The sequence below is a fragment of the Panthera uncia genome (genome assembly GCF_023721935.1).
Source record: "Panthera uncia isolate 11264 chromosome C1 unlocalized genomic scaffold, Puncia_PCG_1.0 HiC_scaffold_4, whole genome shotgun sequence".
NCBI lineage: Eukaryota > Metazoa > Chordata > Mammalia > Carnivora > Felidae > Panthera > Panthera uncia.
In genome coordinates, this window is record NW_026057585.1 from 58,599,661 (window position 1) to 58,622,071 (window position 22,411).

Sequence of the window (22,411 nt, forward strand, 5' to 3'; positions counted from 1 at the left end):
CCACTACCCCTCCTCCCCCTTCACCACTATCCCTCCTCCTCCTTCACCACTACCCCTCCTCCTCCTTCACTACTATCCCTCCTCCTCCTTCACCACTACCCCTCCTCCTCCTTCACCACTACCCCTCCTCCTCCTTCACCACTAACCCCTCCTCCTCCCTCACCACTCCCCCTCCTCCTCCTTCTCCTATGACAACTTCGACTATACTACTACTCGTACTGCTTCTTCTCTATAACTCATCTTTATTGAGAACTTGAAATGTGTCAGACTCTGAGTTAAATTCTTATCTTAAAATCTTATTCAATCCTCAGAGTAACTCTATGAAGTCAGTTCCGCTAATATCCCTTTGTAGAAAAGAGTACAGAGATGAGGCAACTAATGCACAGAAAGGTTAGATAACTGACTTAAGTAACACAACTATTCAGAGATAGAGCTAGTATTTCGTGGGGTTTTCTTTCTTTCTTTCTTTCTTTCTTTCTTTCTTTCTTCTTTCTTTTCTTCTGATCCTGGAACTCCAGTTCATAATCACTACCATTTACTTGTGTGCTATGTGTAGTTGCTTTTGATAAATTTCTTTAAAAAGATTTGCAGAAAAGGCCTGAGCAAGTAAAAGCACATGAATATTTTTCAGACTCTTAATACATACTGCCAAATTGCTTTCCAAAAGTTCTATGCAGTTACATTGCTGAAAGCAATGTGTGAGAGTGTCCATTTTATCACTTATTTGTCAGAAATGAAAAGGGAAACAAAAGTGAATGACCCTTTATGACTAACAGTTTCAGGCATGCACAGTATCTGAGAGTTCTGGGACTCCTGGTTATTATGGGTCCAAGAGTGTCTTGAGGAAGGTAAACAGAAGTAGCATCAGATGGAGGCCAAGGAAGTGTGTTAGTAACATTTAGAATTAGAACATTTGGAATTGAGACCAATCTCTACCATTTACTAACTGTTGGCTCTATGATTTTAGTCTTCTGATTGCTAATTTATTTCATTTATTGCAATTGTGGGGGGGGGGTCATGGGTAGAGTGGAGATAGGCTTTAGAAAAGCAAGTGTTGTTCAGCTGAGTTAGGGGTAGGATTTGAGTTGTGAAGAGGTAACAGAAGGGCATTTGGGGTAAAAAGTGACTCCTGAACCTTGGCCTAGTGTCCAGAGCTTATTCTGGGAACAATGCAAACAATGAATACTCACAGCATGGAGCAGTGGCTAGAGTTGGGGTTGACATGGCAAGCTTGGGCAGAACCTTGAGAGCCTTAATTATCATCCCAAAGAGTTCATCTATAAAGAGATTCAATCAAACTTGGCTCCCGCTTTTGCTTTGATGTGAGTGGCTTGATCAGATTTATAGTTTTAGGAGACAGCTCTGAGTAAACTGGAATCGACACTGGGCAGAGATGCACTAGTCAGATAAGGCTGAAATAATATAAGCAAGATATGAATACATCTTAAGTTTTAGTTCCAAAAATAGAGTGACTGTAGCTGTAATAGAAGTATATACATTTTGGTGGGATCCCAGCAAAGTGATTAACCAATTTCTACCCACAATAGGGGTTAAGGGAAAAGGTTTAGAGAATTAAATGTATCCAGAAATGAATGTATACAACCACTCTGTAAGGAGAGAAATCTTATCTCCATTTCACAGATGAGTAAAATGAGAGTTAAGTGGGTCAATCAACCTACTCAACATTATGAAGATACAAAGTGAAAATGTTGCAATTAAAGCCAAGTGTGTCAGACCCAAATCCCACGCCACTCCACTACCTGTCAAGACATCCTAGAGGAGATGGCCTTTCAGCTGAGCCTTGAGGAAGACACAGCCTTTCTCCAAGTGGACAATGATGGATGAAAAGAATTCCAAGCAGAGAAAATAGCCTGAGCCAAGGCATTGTGTAATCAGTTGGTGGTCCCTTTAAAAATGTGCAAATCTGCTTTCAGAGATAAGTATACACTGGACTTAATACTCAGTTGCTCAGTTGAGTGTTTGCTATGTACCTCATCCTATTCTTAGTACCCAATACTTAATGAATCTTTTAGTCTTGCCTGTAGCTTACATGTAGGTACTGTTTATCATGCCCACTTTATAAAGACGATCAAACTGAAGGCACAAAGGCGTTAAGTGAATTGCCCAAATCCACACAGCTAGTAAGTGACAAAGCCAGCCTGTCATCTAAGATGTTCTGGTTCCAAGGCTCTTAAGCACTTAGCATGTAGTCTTTTATGTACAGCAGAGAGGCTAGGAGCCATTCTTCCTGCACCAAAGTGGAAGGAAACGTAGTCAATCTACTTTTTTTTTTTCTTTCCCTGAAGAGGACATGAATGTCTTTGATGAGGACAGAGATCAACCATGGTGGCCTAGATAGCACGATCTTTTTTTAATGAATGAGATGATGATGATGACAGTTACCATTTCCAGAACTTTGCTGTTAACCAGGCACTGTGTGGGATGCCCTATAGCTCTCTCCTGTGCATACCCCACTGGGTAGGAGAGGGTTGCTGCACCAGGAGAATAATGACTGGCTGGGGCATAAGACATCAGTGTGGAAATGGAGGAGAGTGAAGCATTGTAAACCTTACTGAAGGATGAAAGCATGCTTTATTTTCAGGGCAGGAAGGGTTTTGAAGCCAGTGACTGATGAAATTGTGTTGACAGTTAAAAACTCCGCGTCTGGTGATAGTTTGGGTGGGGAAATGTAAACCGATTTAGGGAGTAGTAGGAAACTACAGGCAGCTGAGTGGGGTAATCCTGATGACCTGGTATGGACGTAGACAAGCACAGAGGCAGCAGGAATGGAGAGAAGGGGATGAACTCAAGAATAAATAGGTACAATAGGACTTAGTGTCAAACTGCATGTGAAGAGTGAAGGAAAGAGATGTTTGAGATGGCATCCACTTTCCAGCTATCTTATTTTCCTGGAATTCACAGATTACTTATTTCCTCGCTTCATTGGATAACTATATTTCTATAGAGAAAGTGTATCTAGTGTTGGGGCCAGAAGTAATACACTTGTTTTCTTTTCCTGTGCAGAGAAAACTAAAAGTGTCACTTAGTGATATGCACGAGTAATAAAAATCCAGATTCCCCTCTCCCCTCCCTGCTTAAGGAGAAAAATTATTTTGCTCATAACTTTGATGAGCTTGATGAATGTTCGGATATCATCCCAAGCTTGCAAACCACCCAGGCGCTGGGGAAATTATTAATATTTTACTGGTGGACTTGGTTGAGCAAACACAATAAAAGGACTCGGTGTCATTGCATGCTGGAAAAGCAGATGGCAGTCGGAAGCAAAGCTGCATCCGGCAGTTTGAAATTTCAAATTACATCAATTTGAAGCTTTGCTTGTGCCTCAGGCAAGATTTCCCCTCAAATGAAGGAGACAGGAGAGGCGAACCCTTTATTCCTGCGTTGTTTGGCAGTGGCTGCTGAGGGACGCCCTGCTTTCTGTGATGCTGGGTGGCCAGAGAACCAGAAGGGAAATGGCCTACTTCTGTCCCAACTTCTAGAGTGTGATGGGGGAAGTCTCTGGTTCTCTAGTATCTCATCACCCCAGTGCACGTGGACTGAAGCTGCTAGTCTCTGGGTGACAAGGGCCTCCATCTGGAGAGCTTCATGCTCTCAGACTTGGCCTTGCCAACAAGTGACACCAAGTTGTTCGTATCAGGCATTCAATGGGTAGTGACCCAACTGGAGCAAAAGTCCACAATGTTGGCAGCACTGTAGTTCTCAGAGCTATTATTGGCTATTATTAGTAGATAAGAATAAAACAGCAGGTGTCTTTGGAGTCCTTAAGCTCATCAAAAGTACATTATAGTGCCAGATTGCTTGACTTCTACTCCTTTGGTCCCTTAATTTCCCTCCCTGCTCCAGAAGCCAGCAATGTGAGTTCATCTAGACCAGTGGTTCTCAACCCTGGAAGTACATCATAGTCATATGTGGGGCTTTACAATAATACTTTTTAGGGAGCCTGCATAGTTCAGTCAGTTAGGCATCTGACTCTTGATTTCTGCTCAGGCCATCATCTCATGGTTCATGGGATTGAGCCCTGCATCAGGCTCTGAGCTGAGAGTGTGGAACCTGCTTGGGATTCTCTCTCTCTCTCTCTCTCTCTCTCTCTGCCCCTCCCCCACTCACACACTCTCTCTCAAAATAAATAAATTTAAAAAGATAATACTTTTCATCAGGCCTCACCCCTCAGTGTTATGAGTCTGGGGTGATATTCTGTTATATTCTTAGGGACCAATGCAGTGCCTGACACATGATAAGCATCTAAATTTACCTGTTGAATGAACAAATAAACTGAGCAACCTGTAGTTCTCTATTCAAACCATATACTCTAGTTCTATATTCTTGCACATTCTATTCCTTTGGCCTCAAACACACTTCCCCTTTTTCATCGCCTCCTCCCAACCTAATTAACTTCAGTTCTTTAGGACACACATCATACATTGTTTGCTTCAACTTAAATATGACTTGGTCAACCTGGCAAAATCTCCTGCCCTCCTGTCTGTATTCCCACAGCCCACTGTGCTGCCTTCTTTTATAATGCTTACCATCTTGGGTTGCAGGAACTACTTTGGTAATTGGGGGCTGTGAGATCTTGAGAGCTGGACTGGGACCTCCTATCCCCAGCACGTCAATTATGGCATCTAGAACAGAGTATTAAGTGATAATAATTGCAGGGTAACGATCAGTGTATACAGTATGGTGTATGCAGTGTATGTAACATATAAGAAGGGTGGGTACATAAATATGTGCATGATTTCTGCTATAGGATATGCATAAAGAGGATTTAGATGTAGGGTATGAGTATGCACAGGGGGTTTGCATGTTGCTTATGTGTTTAGGTCAGCTAAAGTCAAGACACATGCGAATCTTTTTCAGAATGTAAATTCTGGGGCCCTACGACTTATAAATTTCAATCGATCATTTCTAAGGAGGTGCCCAGGGATTGGTACTTTTAAAGATCATCAGGCATAACTCAGATTGTCAACCAGGATTGAGAGCCATGTATGAAATCGGTAAGTATTTGTTGAGTGCCCACCGTATGCTAGCACTGTTGGAGACTCTGAGGACCAACTGGTGATCTAGAAATGGTCACTGCCTTTGTGGCACCTGTATTTGAGGGGGAGTAATAGAGACAAATAAATCAATGGATACCCCAAAGATGGTACTAAGTGACGTTAACAAAATAAAGTAGGGTAATTAAATAGGTAGTGACTAAAGTGGTCAGGAAGGTTCCCTTTGAGGATGTGATATTTGAGGTGAAATCTAAATGATGTAAAGGATGCAGTCAAATAAACACCTGGGGATGAGACTATGAAGTAGTGGGAACTGCAAACATAACGGGGTTCTGAGAGAAATGAGCGTGGCACATTTCACGAGCAGAGGGAAGGCTGGTGTACCTGGGCCATGAAGCATGAAGCAAGGTGGAGTAATTAGGTCAGAAGAAGAAGGAGGGGAGGCAGATCAAGCAGAGTGCTGTAGGAAATGGTAAGAAGATTGATTTGGGAAAATTGAGAAACCATTTTGTAAGGGTTTGAATGTAAGAGAATGAATGTTCCCATTAGGATTTTAAAAGACCACTTTGGGTGTTGTCTGGAGAAGGTATTGTGAGGAGGCGAGAATGGTAACAGAGAGACTGGAGGCTAAATACAGTAATCTGGGAAGGAAGTGGTAATGACTTGGATTATTACCAAGTCACTTCTTTTCAGAACGGATTGGGCATATTTTGGAGGTACATGTGGTAGGATTTGTTACTGGACTATGAAGGATTTGAGGGAAAAAAAAAACTGAAGATAACATCCAGATTTTTAAGCAAATAGGTGGACAGTGATACAATTTCTTAGGATTTCCTAGGAGGTTTTCAGGGAAATGTGTTTATTGTGTATTAGGGCTTTGTGCACTTAATGTTCATTTGATATGCCTATATAATGTATATGTGTAAAATATATATTTAAGAGAGATATATTGTATTAGTGTTCTGTGGCTGCTGCAACAAATTGTGGCAAACTTGTGGCTTAAATCAACAGAAATTAATTGTCTCAACAGTTTTTGAAGGCAAGTGGGAAATCAGTTTCACTGACTAGAAATCAATGTCAGCAGACTCATACTCCCTCTGGAGGCTCTGGGGAGAGTCTGTGCCTTGCCTCCTCCCGCTTCAAGTGGCCGCTGGCATTCCTTGGCTTGTGGCTGGATTGCTCCAATATTCAAGGCCAGTGTTTTCAATCTGTCTCTGCACTGTCTTCATATCACCTTCTCCTCTGGTGTGCATGTGTGTTGAATCTCTCTCTCCCTCCCTCTTACTAGGATTTATATGGTTGTGTGTAGGGCCCATGTAGATTACCAGAGTAATCTCCCCATATCAAGATCCTTAACTTAATTACATCTGCAAAGATATAATAAAGGCAAAGAAAGACAATATTTACAGGTTGCAAGGATTAGTACCTATGTACGTTGGAGTTCACAGCATTGGAGTTCACAGAGAAGTACGCATATTATAGTTCAATGCTGTGTGTGTGTGCACGTGTGTGTTGTGTGTATGCACTCAAGTCAAATGTATGCATGGCTTTCTAGATCTATATGTGAATGTGTGGGCCTCTTTGTATGCTGTGCATCTCTCTTATGTCCCTACATCAAAAGACTCTACCAGTTACTTGTTTACTATTGTGAAAGTGTTCATAAATAACATAGGCCTTTCTTGTTTTCCTTGCAAATCCAAGTTAGCATTAGATCCTGAAGACTCCTCTTTTGGAAAGGTAAGAAAAAATGCTTTGCCCTCTTCCTACTACTATGAGAATGACTCTATGTATTTAATGTCCTTGATTGAAAACTACACACTAACAACAAGTTAGTATGAATTTGCTTATGCTTTTGGGTAAACATATACTTTATTGATTAATCCCAATGGCACCTACCTACAGTTAAAAATACTACTATCTAGATATACCTAATGTTGTTTTTCAGGTAATAAGTAATGTTGGATATGTGTGTAGGTATTCATGACCCTTTGAAATAACTAAAAGCCCTTAGGGGATTGATAGTCCATAATTTAGGAGATATTATAATAGAAATGAGATTTACAAATTGGTGTCTTACACACCTAATTTGACTAGCAGGTGTATCTGGATTGGCTAGCAGATTATTATTGCTGCATAATTAAAATATAATGCCTGGTGGAATCTGTACTCTCCTATAGTTTTGGGTCTCACCACACACAATTCTACTAAACCTGCCTGTTCCATTCCTTTATAACCTACTTGGCCCGTGAAACCATTTGGTTTGTGATCCCTGGTATAAAATGATTATATACCTTTGACAGAATGGAACTATCTACAATAGGTGAAGTACTTTGATATCTCTGACTTTATTTCAGCTTCATAGCCACCACCACTACCCTGTGATGGAAATTAGATCATATTACTCTTGTCTTAAAGATACATTAATTAAGATTCAGTAGTTACAACTGCTTTTCCAATATCATTCAGCTGGTGAAATTGCTGGGGCTGGGATCTAGGCCTCTTGACTCCTAGAAAGATGTTCTTTTCCTCATATTACACTGTCTTCCTTGTAATTTGCTTGATCTCGAGACATACTAGTTGTTTGTCAATGAAGAGCTATCAAAATCAGATCTGAGGAAATAGGAGTAAACAACTGACCTTCAGCAAAAGCAAAGGAGAAAATCTGACCATTTCAACCTATCTCATAAGTAGGAGTAGGTAATGTACAGGAAGGCAAAAAAGAGAGTTTGTAAACAATAGAAAAATTCTATCCAACCCAACAGAAAATCAGAGATTGTTGTAGGCAGAGAGCAAAGAATAGAAAAAAAAAAAAAATACAAGCGAGGAAGACAGGAGATCCAAGCCTAGCTTTGCATGTACGTTGACAAAGTCACCTCTCACAATATCTGTTCTGTTTTGTTTTGGTTTTCATCTGTAAATAGGGGTGATCATATAATACCCACTTCCTTGGGTTGCTGTCATGGGAATCATACAAAATCACAGAGGCAAAAATGTTCTGAAAATAATAAATAGCAACTGTATGATCTGAAACCCAGAAGGCTCTCATATAACTTTGTTTTCTCCACGGGGAATCAGTTTTTAATCTATGTAGTCACTGAAGTTTTCCTTGTCTCTCATAGAAAATTGTGAGTTTCTGGGAAGGCTTTGGACCTCTGTGACAGACCTCAGACCTCAAGGACACAGATAACTTGAAAGTTGCATAGTAAGTTTCCATAAAGACCACTGGGCCAGACATATAATACATCCAAGTTCCTGTTGATAAAGAGTTGCAAATGTTTACTTCAGTCAGTTAGATTCTAGGAGGTTGGATTTGAAAGTGAGTGACTGTAGTAGTCTGTTTGGGCTGCTGTAACAAACCACCATCTAGTGCGTAGTTTAAACAACAAACAGTTATTTCTAACACTTCTGAAGGCTGGGAAGTTCAAGATCAAGGCATTGGCAGATTTAGTATGTGGTGAGGACCCACTCTTGGTTCACAGAAGGGTTTTTTTTTTTCGCTGTGTTCTCATGTATGCAAAGGGATGAGGAAGTCTCTGTGATGTCTTTTATATGGGTACTAATCCTATTCATGAGGGCTTGCCCTTATGAACTAATCCCCTTCCAAAGGCTCCACCTCCAAATGCCATCACATTGGAGATGAGGCTTTGACATATAAATATGGGGAGGCACAAACATTCGGTCTGTGGCAGTGACTATGGTCTTTGGACTTAAAAGGATTGCATTTCTTCCTCCTGTTGAGTACCAGCTTTCCCCAGTATCTTTTTTTCCCCAATATATGAAGTTTATTGTCAAATTGGTTTCCGTACAACACCCAGTGACCCCAGTATCTTTTAGGTAGTCTATTGACTACCAAAGGTGACAAGTTACCAGCAATGACAGTTTTCTTCAAGCGCTATAGATACCCTTTTCTCATACTCTTGTTTCTAAATTTGACTGTGGCTTTAGAACATATCAGCAAAGAGCCCTGGGAAAAACAGAGGGGTGTGTTGGAATTTTCTGCATGTTGCATGGTTAATGAGTAATCCCACTGCCTAAACTAAACCACTGAGGGAGAGGAAAGAACATGAGTGACTGTGGTACTCTCTGCCCATGCTTTTTTGACTGCTTCTGAAACAGAGCCTTCTCACACCTCTAGTTGGGATCTATTTTTCTTTGCACTTTTAGGGTTTACTATGACCCCCAAAGCAGAAAACTTACCTAAAAATGGAAAGTCAGTAAATCTCCATTTATACAGAATCCAACCAGGCAGAAAGGGAACTAGAAAGAGTCTTGCTCTCAGAGGTGCTCTATGATGATTGCTGATTTGATTGCAAATATCTTTTAAGTACCTTGTAATCTTATATGTAAAGAAGCAGCTTCTAACCTATCTAAAGCTGAGGCCTCTTTTTTAACATTGAGAAGTTTTGTGATGCATGGTAATAGCTATACTTTGGTGTCTATTGAATGAGAAAGCATATAATGACTACAGGCTACAATGAATAGCACAGTGCTATTTTTAAATGAACTTGTCTGTTAAGTAGATACAAATATTACATGAAGAAACACACACACATTAACGTCTATGGGGCAATACACATATATTTTAAAAATATTAATTTATAGGGCACCTGAGGGGTTCAGTCAGTTAAGTGTCCAACTCCATGTTGGCTCAGGTCATGATCTCACAACCATGAGATAAAGCCCCATTTGGGGGTCTGCACTGAGTATGAAACCTGCTTGGGATTCTCTCTCTCCCTCTGTCCCACCTGCTCACACTTGTTCTCTCTCTTTCTCTCAAAATAAATAAACATTTAAAAAGTTATTAATTTATATATTGCCCGGACATTATATTTCAATTTACAAACGTATTTGGTGGATATACAGATTCTTTGAACTCCTTGTAAAATTCATAACTCTTCTGGGGTATGTGCCCACGGGTTGAGAAATACTACATTCTGAAACAAGTTTTGCTTTTTGTGAACATCGATACATAATATGTGTGATGATTAGGTAACCAGATAATTAGGTTTATTCCTCAACTATTTCATATAAATAAGAATGACGAAGGTTTAAGAACTTCTGTCTATCATTTCTTATTGATCAGCCAACTCTACAGTATACAAATGACACAACACTTATGGGCCTGGAAGGGGTTTTAAAGATGAGAGGTCTTATGATTGTGGAAAAATTCAGAAAGACCTAGACACATGGCTGCTCGTGTTCCATTATTTCCAAGTTGTGTGTCTTTGAAGAAGTTAAGCTTTCTAAGTCTCAGTTTCCTGATTGGAAATTTGGGTGTGAAAATGCCTACTTCATAGCATTGTTGCGAGGCCTTACATATGATAGGCATTTGATGAATAGTAGATGTATTCTAATCCAACCCACATTTTACAGACAAGAAAATTAAGAGTCAAAAAGACTACATTTAAAGGACACAAAACAAACTAGTTTGTGACCGTGCAAAGCAAAGACCTCCTGCCTCATGCATCTGTGTCCTACCACAATTCTAAAATTTATACTTTCTGCTTCCTATCCTCTAAATGTGCATGCCAGTTTTCTAGGCTGGAATTGGCAATGGCTGACATACAAGGTTGGCTTTTAAAAGAGATGGGGGAAAACTCACATCTTTTTTCCAGATTCTCAGAATGGTTTCCAGTTAAGTGCTACTTTGACCCAGGAACTCAAATGGTAGGTTTCTACTTCTCCTGCCTCCTCTGATTCTGTTCACACTTGGAAAGCCCTGTGGTTCACAGCTAATTAAAGAGGGGTGGAAGAAAATTATATCTCTGTTGATGCTATTGTTTTAATCTATCTCAGAAGCTTCTTAACAAGCAAGGCAACAAGCAGTGGACTGAGAGGGAATTCTCTCTGACAGAGAGGGCACAAGAGACTCTAGAATGATTTCTGTGAACCCACTATCATTTCATTAAGTGACTTTTATATTTTATGTTGTTACAGAGTCTCTCTCTCTCTCTCCCTCCTTCTCAGATAATATTCCAGAATCTGCTGAGTCTTAGGAAAGAAGAGAGACCCAGAAGAGAATAAAATATCATTTATATATTGCATTTGTTATATGTCTTGCACCATATTTTCTTTTCCGTTTTCTCATTTAACCACCACAACAAGCATGTGTCCCCAAAGATTTGAGAAGTTAAAGTCACACAGCTAGTAAGTGTGAGAGCTGGATAACCTTATCATTATCATCATCATTATAATCAGTCCTTATAATTATCATTCACTATCTTTATTAAAATGGCTAACATTTATTGAGCACTTACTATGCATTGAGTCTTTTTTAAGTACTTTGAATACATTAATTTGTTTATATACTTTATATGTATTTAACCAGTTTATTCCTCAAAAAATTCTACATAATAGGTATTGTTATTATATCCAAATTTCTCCAAGATAATTCAGCAAATAACCTTTTAGTTTAGTTCTAGAAGCTGTGTTCTTGATCACACTGCTCTGTCTGAATTCAAATCAGATATTTTCCAACTCTACACTTTGCTTCATTAGGGCTTTTGGGACTGAGAGGCCTTTCAGGAACCTCATGGAACAAGAGGAGCACATCTGCTTGAGTATATGATCCCAATCAAGTATACCTAAGTTTAAATACTCCCAGATATTATGACAGTACTAGTTACTACTTAATAGTGGACAATATAGTGGATAATACTACATACAATAATACTACAGGTACAGGATCAAACAGCTGAGCATTAGTAGGTCATCTGGGTCCCTTGTAGCTTAACAAAACACTGCATATTTTAATATGATTTAGTAGTGTGACCAAGTAATTATCTGTAAGGGAAGGGTTATGGTGGTCCACACCTACAAAAGTGCTAATTAACAGGGAATGGGCAAGACAATGCAGTCAGCACTCAGGACAGCTCCAGGGGGCAACAGGGCTCCCAAACAATGCTTACTTACAATGCACTGCTCTTTGCTGTGCAATAGGCCCCTCCCTAAAGCTGAAACTTTAAAAGTTCTTGATGTTCTTGCTCTAGACATACAACAGTGGTTCTTACCCTTCCTGGTGTAAATACTCTTTTAAAAAGTGAATTGAAGGGATATACAAGATTTCCAGAAAAACTAGAGATGTGTACATGCACAAAAAGTTTAACCTAAATGTTAACGATTAAAAGACCTCCTTGGCATTCTAGTGAAAGCTTCTGTTGAGTCAAATATTGCCAAGTAACAAATGATCCCAAAATATACAGGAGTACCTAAATAATGACAATGTATTATTTCTCATGGTTTTATGGGTTGGCTAAGCAGTTCCTCTGTTGGTTTCCCTAGGCTCATTCAGGCAGCTGCATTCAGCTGGAGGGTTCACTGAGTTGAAAGGTTCATGATGGTTTTGCTCACAAGTCTAGAAGTTGGTGCCGGATGTTGGCTCAAGTACCTCATTTCTCTTCCATGTGGTTTCTCGTTGTCCAGTACGCCATACCAGCTTCCTTACATGGTGATGACAGGACAACATTCCTCCTTTTGGGACCTAGTCTCCAGAACTCAGAAAAAGTCAGTTCTCCCACATTCTAATGAGCAAAATAAGTTTAAGGTTTACCCAGATTCAAGGTCAGTATACTGACACTGCCTTAATGAAACAGCTGCAAAACGCTTGCAGTCATATTTAATTTTTTTGCTGCCTCCTTAAAATAAGTAGTTAAAATAGGGGCATCTGGGTGGCTCAGTCAGTTAAGCACCCAGCTCTTAATATCAACTCAGGTCGTGATCTTACAGTTTGTGGGTTTGGGCCCCACGTTGGGTTGTGCACTGACAGTGCAGAGCCTGCTTGGGATTCTCTCCTTTCTCTCTCTGCCCCTCTACCACCCATGCTCTCTCTCTCTCCAAATAAATAAATAAACTAAAAAAATAACTGGTCGAAACAGATCATAGTGAGAAAACTTCAAGCTGCCTGAGGACAAGACTGTTCCTTTCTCCTTTGTTCATTACCAGTTCATAGACTACTACTGGAGATGGTTTTCAGGTTCTCAGTAAATGTTGCTGAATGGAGAGATGAGTGGACTTCCAAGTGAGATCCTGTGTTCTTTTTTCTATGATATCTCCAGTTTGTATTACATGAGCATATGTGACTGAAAATAATATTACCAGAAATAATAATTAACAACATTGTTAGCAAAAGCTAATTGCATGCCAGAAACTAAGAATATTTGCATATTGATTTCATGTATCCTCACCACCTATGAGGTGAGCTCCATCATCTTGTTTTTACATATGAGGAGCCAAGGGATTAGAGAACAGAATTAGATCACCCAAAGTAGACTATACCTATTAGGACACAGAGCAAAATTTGAACTCAGGACTGCCTGACTCCTAAGGCCATGTTCTTGATGACTGAGTTATTCAATTCACCACCCCTTTGCTTTTGTGCATTCTTTTCTGAAAGAAAAGTTTACAAGTTCATGTGAAAGGAAAATTACATGAGATAAACTTCTCCATCCCGTAGTGAATAAAATAAAAAGAAACCCAAGATTCTTTATGATTTGACTCCAGACTACCTTTCTCGCCTTGTTCCCTACTCTGCACAACTATAGATTCAATAATACTACCACATTCTCACTCTTCCTATGACATGGCCTCCACTATCATGTATGTGTGTGTGTGTGTATGTGTGTGTATGTATGTGTGTGTGTGTGTGTGTGTGTATATATATATACACATAATATATGTATAATATATATATTATATATATATATAATGCTTCATTCTTCACACACGGATATCTTTTTAATCTTTGTGACTAGCTAAAGTGATTTTTTTCAGTAACACAATTATTTTATTCCTTTAGTTGCCATTAGCCACCTATTTTGCAATGTTTCTCCAGCAAATAATGTGTACCTTTATTTATCCTGATTCTGTCTTAGTTCACTTGTTAAGTGCCTGTCTTATACCAGACACTGAACTTCTTCCTGCCTCCATATATCCTCCTTTTGTCTCTTTTCTTTCCAATAGATTTCACATTTCTGTTCTGTCCCAGGCATTCTGCTATAGCCCAGAACTCTAAAAGTAACTATGACATCGACCCTATTCTCAGGAAACTCACAATGTTCAGCACAGAGAAGCCACTGAGTATGCATTAAGAGAATAAATAATGGAGCTTGTCTGGAGTGAGGGGGAAGTCAGGGCATTAATGATTATAGTATTACTTCTATCCTAGAAATATGGGCAGTGCTTCCCACCATAAACACTCAGCAAATATTCATTCATTTATTTGCTCTCTATAATGAGATAGGCCTAGGTTGAAATCCTAAACTTATTTTCTTGGTAGCTTTGAGCAAATCACTTTAACTTTCTAAGACTAAGTTATTTAAATCTGTGAAACAGTCAATAATAATGACCTCATAGGGTTTCTGCGATAATTAAATATGTAGCAAATGCCTACTGTAAGAGCTCAATATATTTTAGCATTATAAATTTCTCTATAACTTAATTCCAGAAGGAATATGTAGCGATTCAAAATGCATTGCTGAATGGATGGCTGGATGGCTAGATGGATGGATAAGTGAATGGATGAGGCATGACTTGAGTGGAATACAACTTCAGGGCATGATGACACAAGACTCCACAGGGCAAGAGAGCATCAGCTCCCTTCTTAAGGGCTCTGAGCCCCAAAGCCCTAGAAACACCCCCTCTGCTACCCCTAGCCCCTCCCCAAAGGCCATGCCACTGCTCCTTTCCTTCACAGGGGGCCCAAACAGCTTGTTTTTCTCTTCTTTGTGTGTTGGGGATATGTGATTTTACTGTCAGCATGGTGTTTCTAATGAAAGGCAAAGGGTGTCCAATGTGACTTGGGAAAAAAACGTACAAACAACAACAAAATTATATGTTCTTTTTTCCTGTAGTGTTCGCAGGGAGAATATGTGACTTGTTTGCTGTCAATACAGCTTATAATGACACGGTGCACAGAGGCACTGCCAACTGTGTGCGGCATTCATTATACACATGTATTAAGTGTAATGCGATATGAATTTGGCGGTGGAGCAGACGAGAGCTGCCCTGGGGCTAATTTGGAGTTACAGCACCTCTTCCCCTGGGATGATTAAGGGGGAAAGGGGAAGTGGGCAGCAGCATGGGCGTGTAGCAGAGTGTTTAGAATTTTCGGGACTAATTTGGGGCTAGGTTGAGAGAACATATTAGAACTCAAAGAGTCTTTAAAGATACGTCTTTTTTCAGCAACAACCAAAACAAAATATCATTTAATAATCAATTCTTCACCCCTAATAAGTGCTAGGCTTATAACAGGTCCTAGGAATAAGATCCTTCACCAGCCTTCAAGAAGTTCACACGTTAGTAGGATAGAGGAAAAAGTAGAGCAAGAATGATGATACGCCGTGGTAAATGCAATAATACCTACAGGCTAAAGTTGATCTCAAACTACAGACGAAGATTCCTAAACCGGCCTGATGTCACTTCTTCTGAGATGCTTTCCCTGACCCCCTTGTAAATGACTAGGTCACCCTGTTACGTATTCTCATGGCACTCGGGCTTTTCCTTCATGGCCTAAAGTCACTTGGATGTATGATAATTCCATCCATGTCTGGCTTCTAGCTCCTAAGCCCTATGAAGGTGGGAACCTCTTTTGTTTTACTTACCTTCTATCTCCAGCACATAGCACAATACCTGGCACATAGTTCATGCTCCAGTAATATTTGTGGTTGAATGAATAGATACTGTCATTTATGAGCTTAATCTTGAAGGACATGGAAGAATAAAGCCAAGTAAAGAGAATGAGGGGAAAGGCGAGCCCAAAGATGGGGCATGCAGCATATGTAAAGGTATATAAACTTACAGAAGGGAGAAAGTGAAGTGTAAAATAGGGGAGAAATCAATACAAGTGAACTGCTGCTGAGATTTTTAATGGCATCATTTATATTTTCTCTATTGAGGCAAAAACTCATGTGGAAGGCCAAACCTCATTGGTAGTGTTTGCGAGGAAATACATAATACACACTGGACTCTTGATGGAAATGTACCTGGGAGGCAGATAGATGTGAGACTGAACAAACATTTTGGTGATGAGTAAGGCAATAAAGGCACTAATATGGCTATTGAATTAAACTATGTCAAAGGAGAGTTTAGCTAAAGAATGTTTAAGAAGTTCTTCTTTAAATGGTGAGATGATAACAGGTAGGGGCATATCTGATGCCTCGTTCCTAAAGCTTGTTGAAAGAAATGGCCCCAATGGAGCAAAATCATTCTTAATGAAAATGTCTCATTAAACATACATTCAGACCCATGGAAAAATAAAAGTAATGATATTAACAATGACTGATGCTTTTTGAGAAATCATTATATACTGGGAAGTTACAGAGATGATCACCATCCATGTGGTATCACATTCAATATTCATGACAAAACAGTAAGGCAAATACTATAAAGATCACACTTAGAGTTATGTGTAGAAGGAGACCTGATGAAGTGAAGTTACTTGCTCAAGACCATCCAGCTAAATAGAGTGAGAGTCAGGATTCAAATTGAGGTCATTTAACTCCTGAATCCACTCTTTTGACTACCACGTTGCTGAACCAGAGTTCTGGACAGCCATGACAGACTGAGTCCCTCACTGTCTAAATTTCAGTTTAACCCAATTGCCTCCCTTATCCTATAAACTCAGCATTAAATAAAGAACATGTCTTTCCCATCTGTTGGCCTTTTGAGAAAAAAATTGGGGCTCTAGTGACACTTCTTTATGGACTCCTGACATGCTTGCTGTCATATCAACCTTCATGAATTTGCAGATTTGGAAAAGTTTTAGGAAGTGACTCTTGAAAATATTCAGCATGACAGGAGGGCGGGGCAATCAGTTGGCCAGAGATAATGCTGGGAGTGGGTGAGTCAATCATAGGAAGTCTGAATGTGCCTGCCACAGGAAGGAAGCTAACCCAATTGATACTTAGAAAAAAGGAAGAAAACTTCAAAGGTTAAGGGATTTTGGCAGTACTCTATTAAAGTAAAAAATAAAAGTATATATATGTGTGTACATACATACACACAAGTGCACATATGTAACTATTATACACACATGTATAATATTTACATGCACACATCATATATATACACATATAGTATATATATACATATATACACATACATATTATCATAATTTTAAAATATAAATATATGTCTATACATATTTGCCTTGAATTACACCAGTGAACCCTTATTGAGCTCTTACGTACCTTCTATGCTACGCCTTTACAAGCATTATGTCATTTAATCTTCATGGCAACCTGAGGAAGTAATTGTTATTATGTTCATTTTTCCAGGGAGGGAAACAAGGCTCAGAGATATTAAGCCACTTGTCAAGGCCATAGCATTTGTTACAGTACAGCCAGTATTTCCCCAGTCTATCCAGCTTCTCCAGGATTGTTCCATGAATAGCCATGTGATTCTGTCTCTGTTCCTTGCCACTATGGTTTGCAGAAAGCTTGGCAAATAAGTTCCTCTGTGAGCCAACTCCTCTGTGAGATCTGGTAGGTTAAGCCTAGGGTGCATTCATCTGTGTCTTCATGGCTTGGCCCTAGCCCACTTCAGTACCTGTGAATGTTTGTGGAATTGATGAAGGAATGATTTGCCTCAGTTTACCTGGATATTAAGTGAAGGGGCTGGGCTAGAACCAGAGCATAGAGGGTCCCTGTTTAGCTTCCAGAAATCTCTCCCTCTTCTGAAATTTAGCACTTATAGCCATTTCCTCTTTCTGAGTAAGTCACCAGATACTAACCTGTGCCATCTTTTACACTATTGTATTTCTTAATGTCTAACACTTGTAAGGATTTCCACTTCTGTGAGTGTGCTTCTCCTTCTTCCTGGACCACAAGTTCCTCAGGAGTTAAAGGGAGATAAAGGCAATTCACGTTCGTGGAGCTTGTATAACATGGCAAGCACTGTATCAAGGCCATCACCTACATGAGTTTATTTGATCATCATGACAATTCTTAGAAACAGTTATTATCTGCCTTTTACAGGAGAGCCAAGCTGGGCTCAGAGAGTAACGTAATTTGAGCGATCACACACAGCAAGAATGTAGCAGAGGTGGGATCCAAACCTAGGTCTTTCTGACTCCAAAGCCTAAGGCATGGGCTCTGACTTTACCACCTTAGCCTTAATTGCCACATGGGCCAGGCTTCCTCTGCCAGAGACATCACCCCTCCCTCTTCTCCCACATGCTCCCCCTGTAGCAGGACCCGATGGCAGCAAGCCCGGCAGGCAGCGTGGAGGGCTGCAGCAAAGACGCGCTTTGGCATCTTAGAATGCGGCACAAGGTATGCCAGCGAGAGGAAGAACAGTTGGTGAACAGTTGGCGAATGGATATTTTTATGCAAGGGTTGCCTAGAGCGAGGGGTGGGGGGAAGAGTGAAAAAAAAAACCTGTTTATAAAGAAGCCACAATTAATAAGGTCTTTGTTAGCTCTTTGGATTTCGATTTTCAAGTCCATTGCTTTGGTTTTGAAAAGGAACAGAAAGGTCCCCGAGGAGCCAAACTCCCCAGCTTCCAAAGCGTGAAGGCATTTAGGAATCCAATCCAAGCCTGAGTGTGTTGGGGAACTTAATTATTCAGCAAGGAGCGCAAAGATGCTCTGAATTCCTTTGGACAGCTTCTTGTCTGGATGGTTTACATTGTGGCATGCTCAGTGTGTGGGCTTAAGAGCTATAGGATGACAAAGGGCGGGATGGGGGGGGGGGAGTAAAAGAGAGCACCCCACCTAGGATTTCTGAGAGAACTGTAGCTGCCCTAATCCCTTGCCTATCATTTTACATCCCTTTTTGGCTTCAATGTTTTCATCTATAAAATGGGCATAATAGTATCCATCCAAGTGGGTTATTGTGAGGTTGTGAAAAATGCCCTGTAAAGAGCTTAAAACCACTTAGAAAAAAAAAATATTGAGTATTTTAGAGTACTAATTTTTAAATAAAGGTCTCTATTTCCCTTTTCTCTTTTTACACATAAATTTAGTCTGCAAGCATTTATAATACTTATGGTAACAAAAGCTGCCATTTATTGCATGCTTAGCACATACCAGATCCATATTTTACTATATTTGACCTTTGCAATGCCATTAGGAGGTAGGTCCCAGTTTTCAGTGCAGTGGGCACTCAGAAAGGTTAAGTAACATAGCAAAAGTCAGCAAGAAGCAGGCACAGCACTCAAAGACTGCCCTAATGTGGACAGTTTGGCCTGGAGGGTGAACCACTCTGCTGTGTGCCAGGAGCCCCATAGCCATGCAAAGAGCTGGCAAGGGGGTAGGTATCTCCAAATAATGATAAGTTGACATCCTAAGCCTCAGTAATTCAGAATATGACTTTATGTGGAGATGGTGTCTTTACGGGGTAATCAAATTAAAAAAGAGGTCTTTAAGGTGGGTCCTAATTCAACATGACCCATGTCCTTATAAAAGGGAATATTCATATATACAGAGACAGATACACATAGAGGGGAGAGACACAGGGAGAAAATAATTATCTGCCAGGCAAGGAGAGAGGCCTGGAACAGACTCTTCCCTCAGAGCCCTTAGAAGGAACTAACCTTACAGACACTTTGATTTCAGACTTCTAGTTTCAAGAAAGGCAAGACAATAAATTTCTGTTATTTAAGCCATCCACTTGGCAATACTCTGTTACAATAGTCCTAGCAAACTAATGCATATTCTGAACCCCCTTCTCTGGACGAGGCACCAGAAGAGGAAGAGACTAAGGTGATTTGCTGAAGCTGCTAAGTGGGATTACTGAGATGTGCACTCCCTTCACTCTTCTACGCCTTCTCATGGATTTCTGGAGAAGGAAGGCTCTTTGGATCTGGAATTGATCATTGCTTTGTTCACTGCTGCAGCCCCTGCATTGACATCAGTGTCTGACATATCATAAAACATTACTATTGAATGAATGAATGAATGAATGAACGAATTTTCTTTCTACCAATTTATCCAAAGCTTCACAACCAGGTTAGCATGATTTAAAAAATCACATCACATTGGAACAAGAATTCCAACTTAAAGTAATTGTTACAACAAAGTGTTTCTTACTTTGTATCTGAATACACTTTGCACGGCCAGACATAACTACGAACACTGAACCCATTTTCAAACGTTTATATTGGCTATGATATAGACTGTGAAGTATCAAACTCCAAATTTCTAATTCTTACTTCTATTTGGAAACATTGACGCACCTACCTTCCTTCCTCTCTGGTTTCTGCCCCATCAACCACGCCTTGGTTTTCCTGTACCCGTTCTTCCTCGTTTTTTCAAACTCTAAACTCTGGCTTGCTCCAGGATTCTGCTTTTCCCTGTCTACATTCATTCCTTCGGTAGCCCCATCCTGTCTTGTGGCTTTAAATATGATCTATGACAGTACTCAAATTCATATCACTTGCCTAAACTTCAACACTGAGCTCCAGACTTGTATACCCAACAACCTACTTAACATTCCCACTTAGATGTCTGTGTATGTCTCAAGGTCAGTGTGTTCAAAATCAAACTCCTGATTTCTACCCTCCTCTCACGTAAAATACTGTTTTACTTACAGTCTTTTCTGTCTTAATAAATGTCAACTTTATACTTCCCATTGCTTAGGCTGAAACCCTTGTCTTGCTTGATCCCTCTTCTCTCCTACCTAATATCTAGGGATTCAGCTAATCTCATTGGTATTACTTACCCAAAATATTTAAAATCTGGCCATGGCCACTTATTATCACCATCTTCTTTGCCTGGATTATTGCAACAGCTTCTTAACTGGTCTAACTGTGTCCACCTATGTCCCCATACAGTCTCTTCTCCACACGATTTCCTGAGAGATCCTATTAAAATGCACCTCAAGTCACATAGTCCTCTGTCCACAATCTTTCAATGGTACTCTAGGATTTAGCTCCCCACCAACTCTCGGACTTCATTTCTTCCTCCACTGGATCACATTTAGTTTTATTTATATTGACTATGATCAATGTTTGCAAAGAGGTGTCTGGTGGACCCACACTTTTCTGAGAGATTAATCTGAATTTAATCCTTTGAAGTAAGCAAACTCTTGTCCACATTCACTGTGCTGATACTTCCCAAACTCTTCCCAGGCCAACAGCAAGATAGGGTTAAGTAGACCACACGTTGATCTGCTTCTTGTTAAAACAGTGATTCCATTTGCATATGATTTTCTCATATTTCTGTTATGATATTGTTTGCGGAAAGAGTAGCCAACATAAAATGGTACAAGTGCCTCTTATCTATTTTGGTCAAAATCCATCTAAATGAGGCGTACCTCATTCTTACCGTTGCAAGAAGGTAAAGAAACTGCAATCTCCTTATCCTGTCTGTTTTTCTGAACTTCTTGATGTGCTGGATATATTCTCTCAAGCAAGTCCCCTCTTGACCCTTCTCCCCTCTCCTCCCCTGCCTTAGGACATTGACCTATGCGAAGTATGTCAGTGGGGCTCTGGAGACCTCAGGCTTCTGGATGAAGTGGGAAAGGAGGAGAGTAAGGACAAGGTGGGTTGTTTTTTGTTTGTTTGTTTTCTGTTTTTTATTCTGTCCCTGAGAAGTCACCTTGAACTGCATCCCAGATGTCACTTCATCCTTTCAAGGAGGCTATACTACAGAACTCCTTGTCTAAATTTAGAGTTCTGATAATGACTCTCTCCTATCTCTTCCTTTCTTGCTGGGGGTGTTAGCTTCCAGTATTATGAGTTTTGGGTAACCACCCCACCTTTTAAGTTTCCCTTCCCTTCCCAGTGCCTTTGTGATTAGTCCCTCCTTGAGCTAATCTCATGTGAGTGTGTCACCAGTTCCTTCCTGATACCCTAACAGATATACCTAGTGATGTATAAACAAACATTCCCGTCTTACCACTTTTATCTGTAGTAATTAGACTTCATGTATTACCTTCCTTTGACACAAAAGATTGTTTTTCTGATCAATACTACTTAAACTGAGTAGTAGAAAGTCTGCCTTGCTGGTGGAGGGTGCGGTTCGGAGGCCAAACTGACCTGTCTTATAATCTTGAATTAGACAATGGCCAAGTGCCTTACCTTCTGGCATTTCATTCTCCACCAGATGTTGTCCGTTTTTGAATGGGGTTTATATGACTGATACAGATCCATGCGTAGTAGGCACATTGCAAATCCTAATTCATATTCCTTCTCCTTCACTTTGGTGCATTTGTTTTCTTAGCTTTTTTTTTTTTCTTCATTTTTCGTTTTGATTAATGCAATACCTTAAACTTCAGCGGAGCTTGTGGAGTAGCACAGTATGTAATTTGCAGTCAGATAATTTCCTCATCAGTGGGAGTTGCTCTGGTGCTAATTTGGGCTGTATCCTCTATTTCAGTCCTTTGTCTCATTTATAAAGAACATACTGTATTGTTCCAACTTCCACACTTTTCTTTAAGAGATTGTACATCATGACTGAA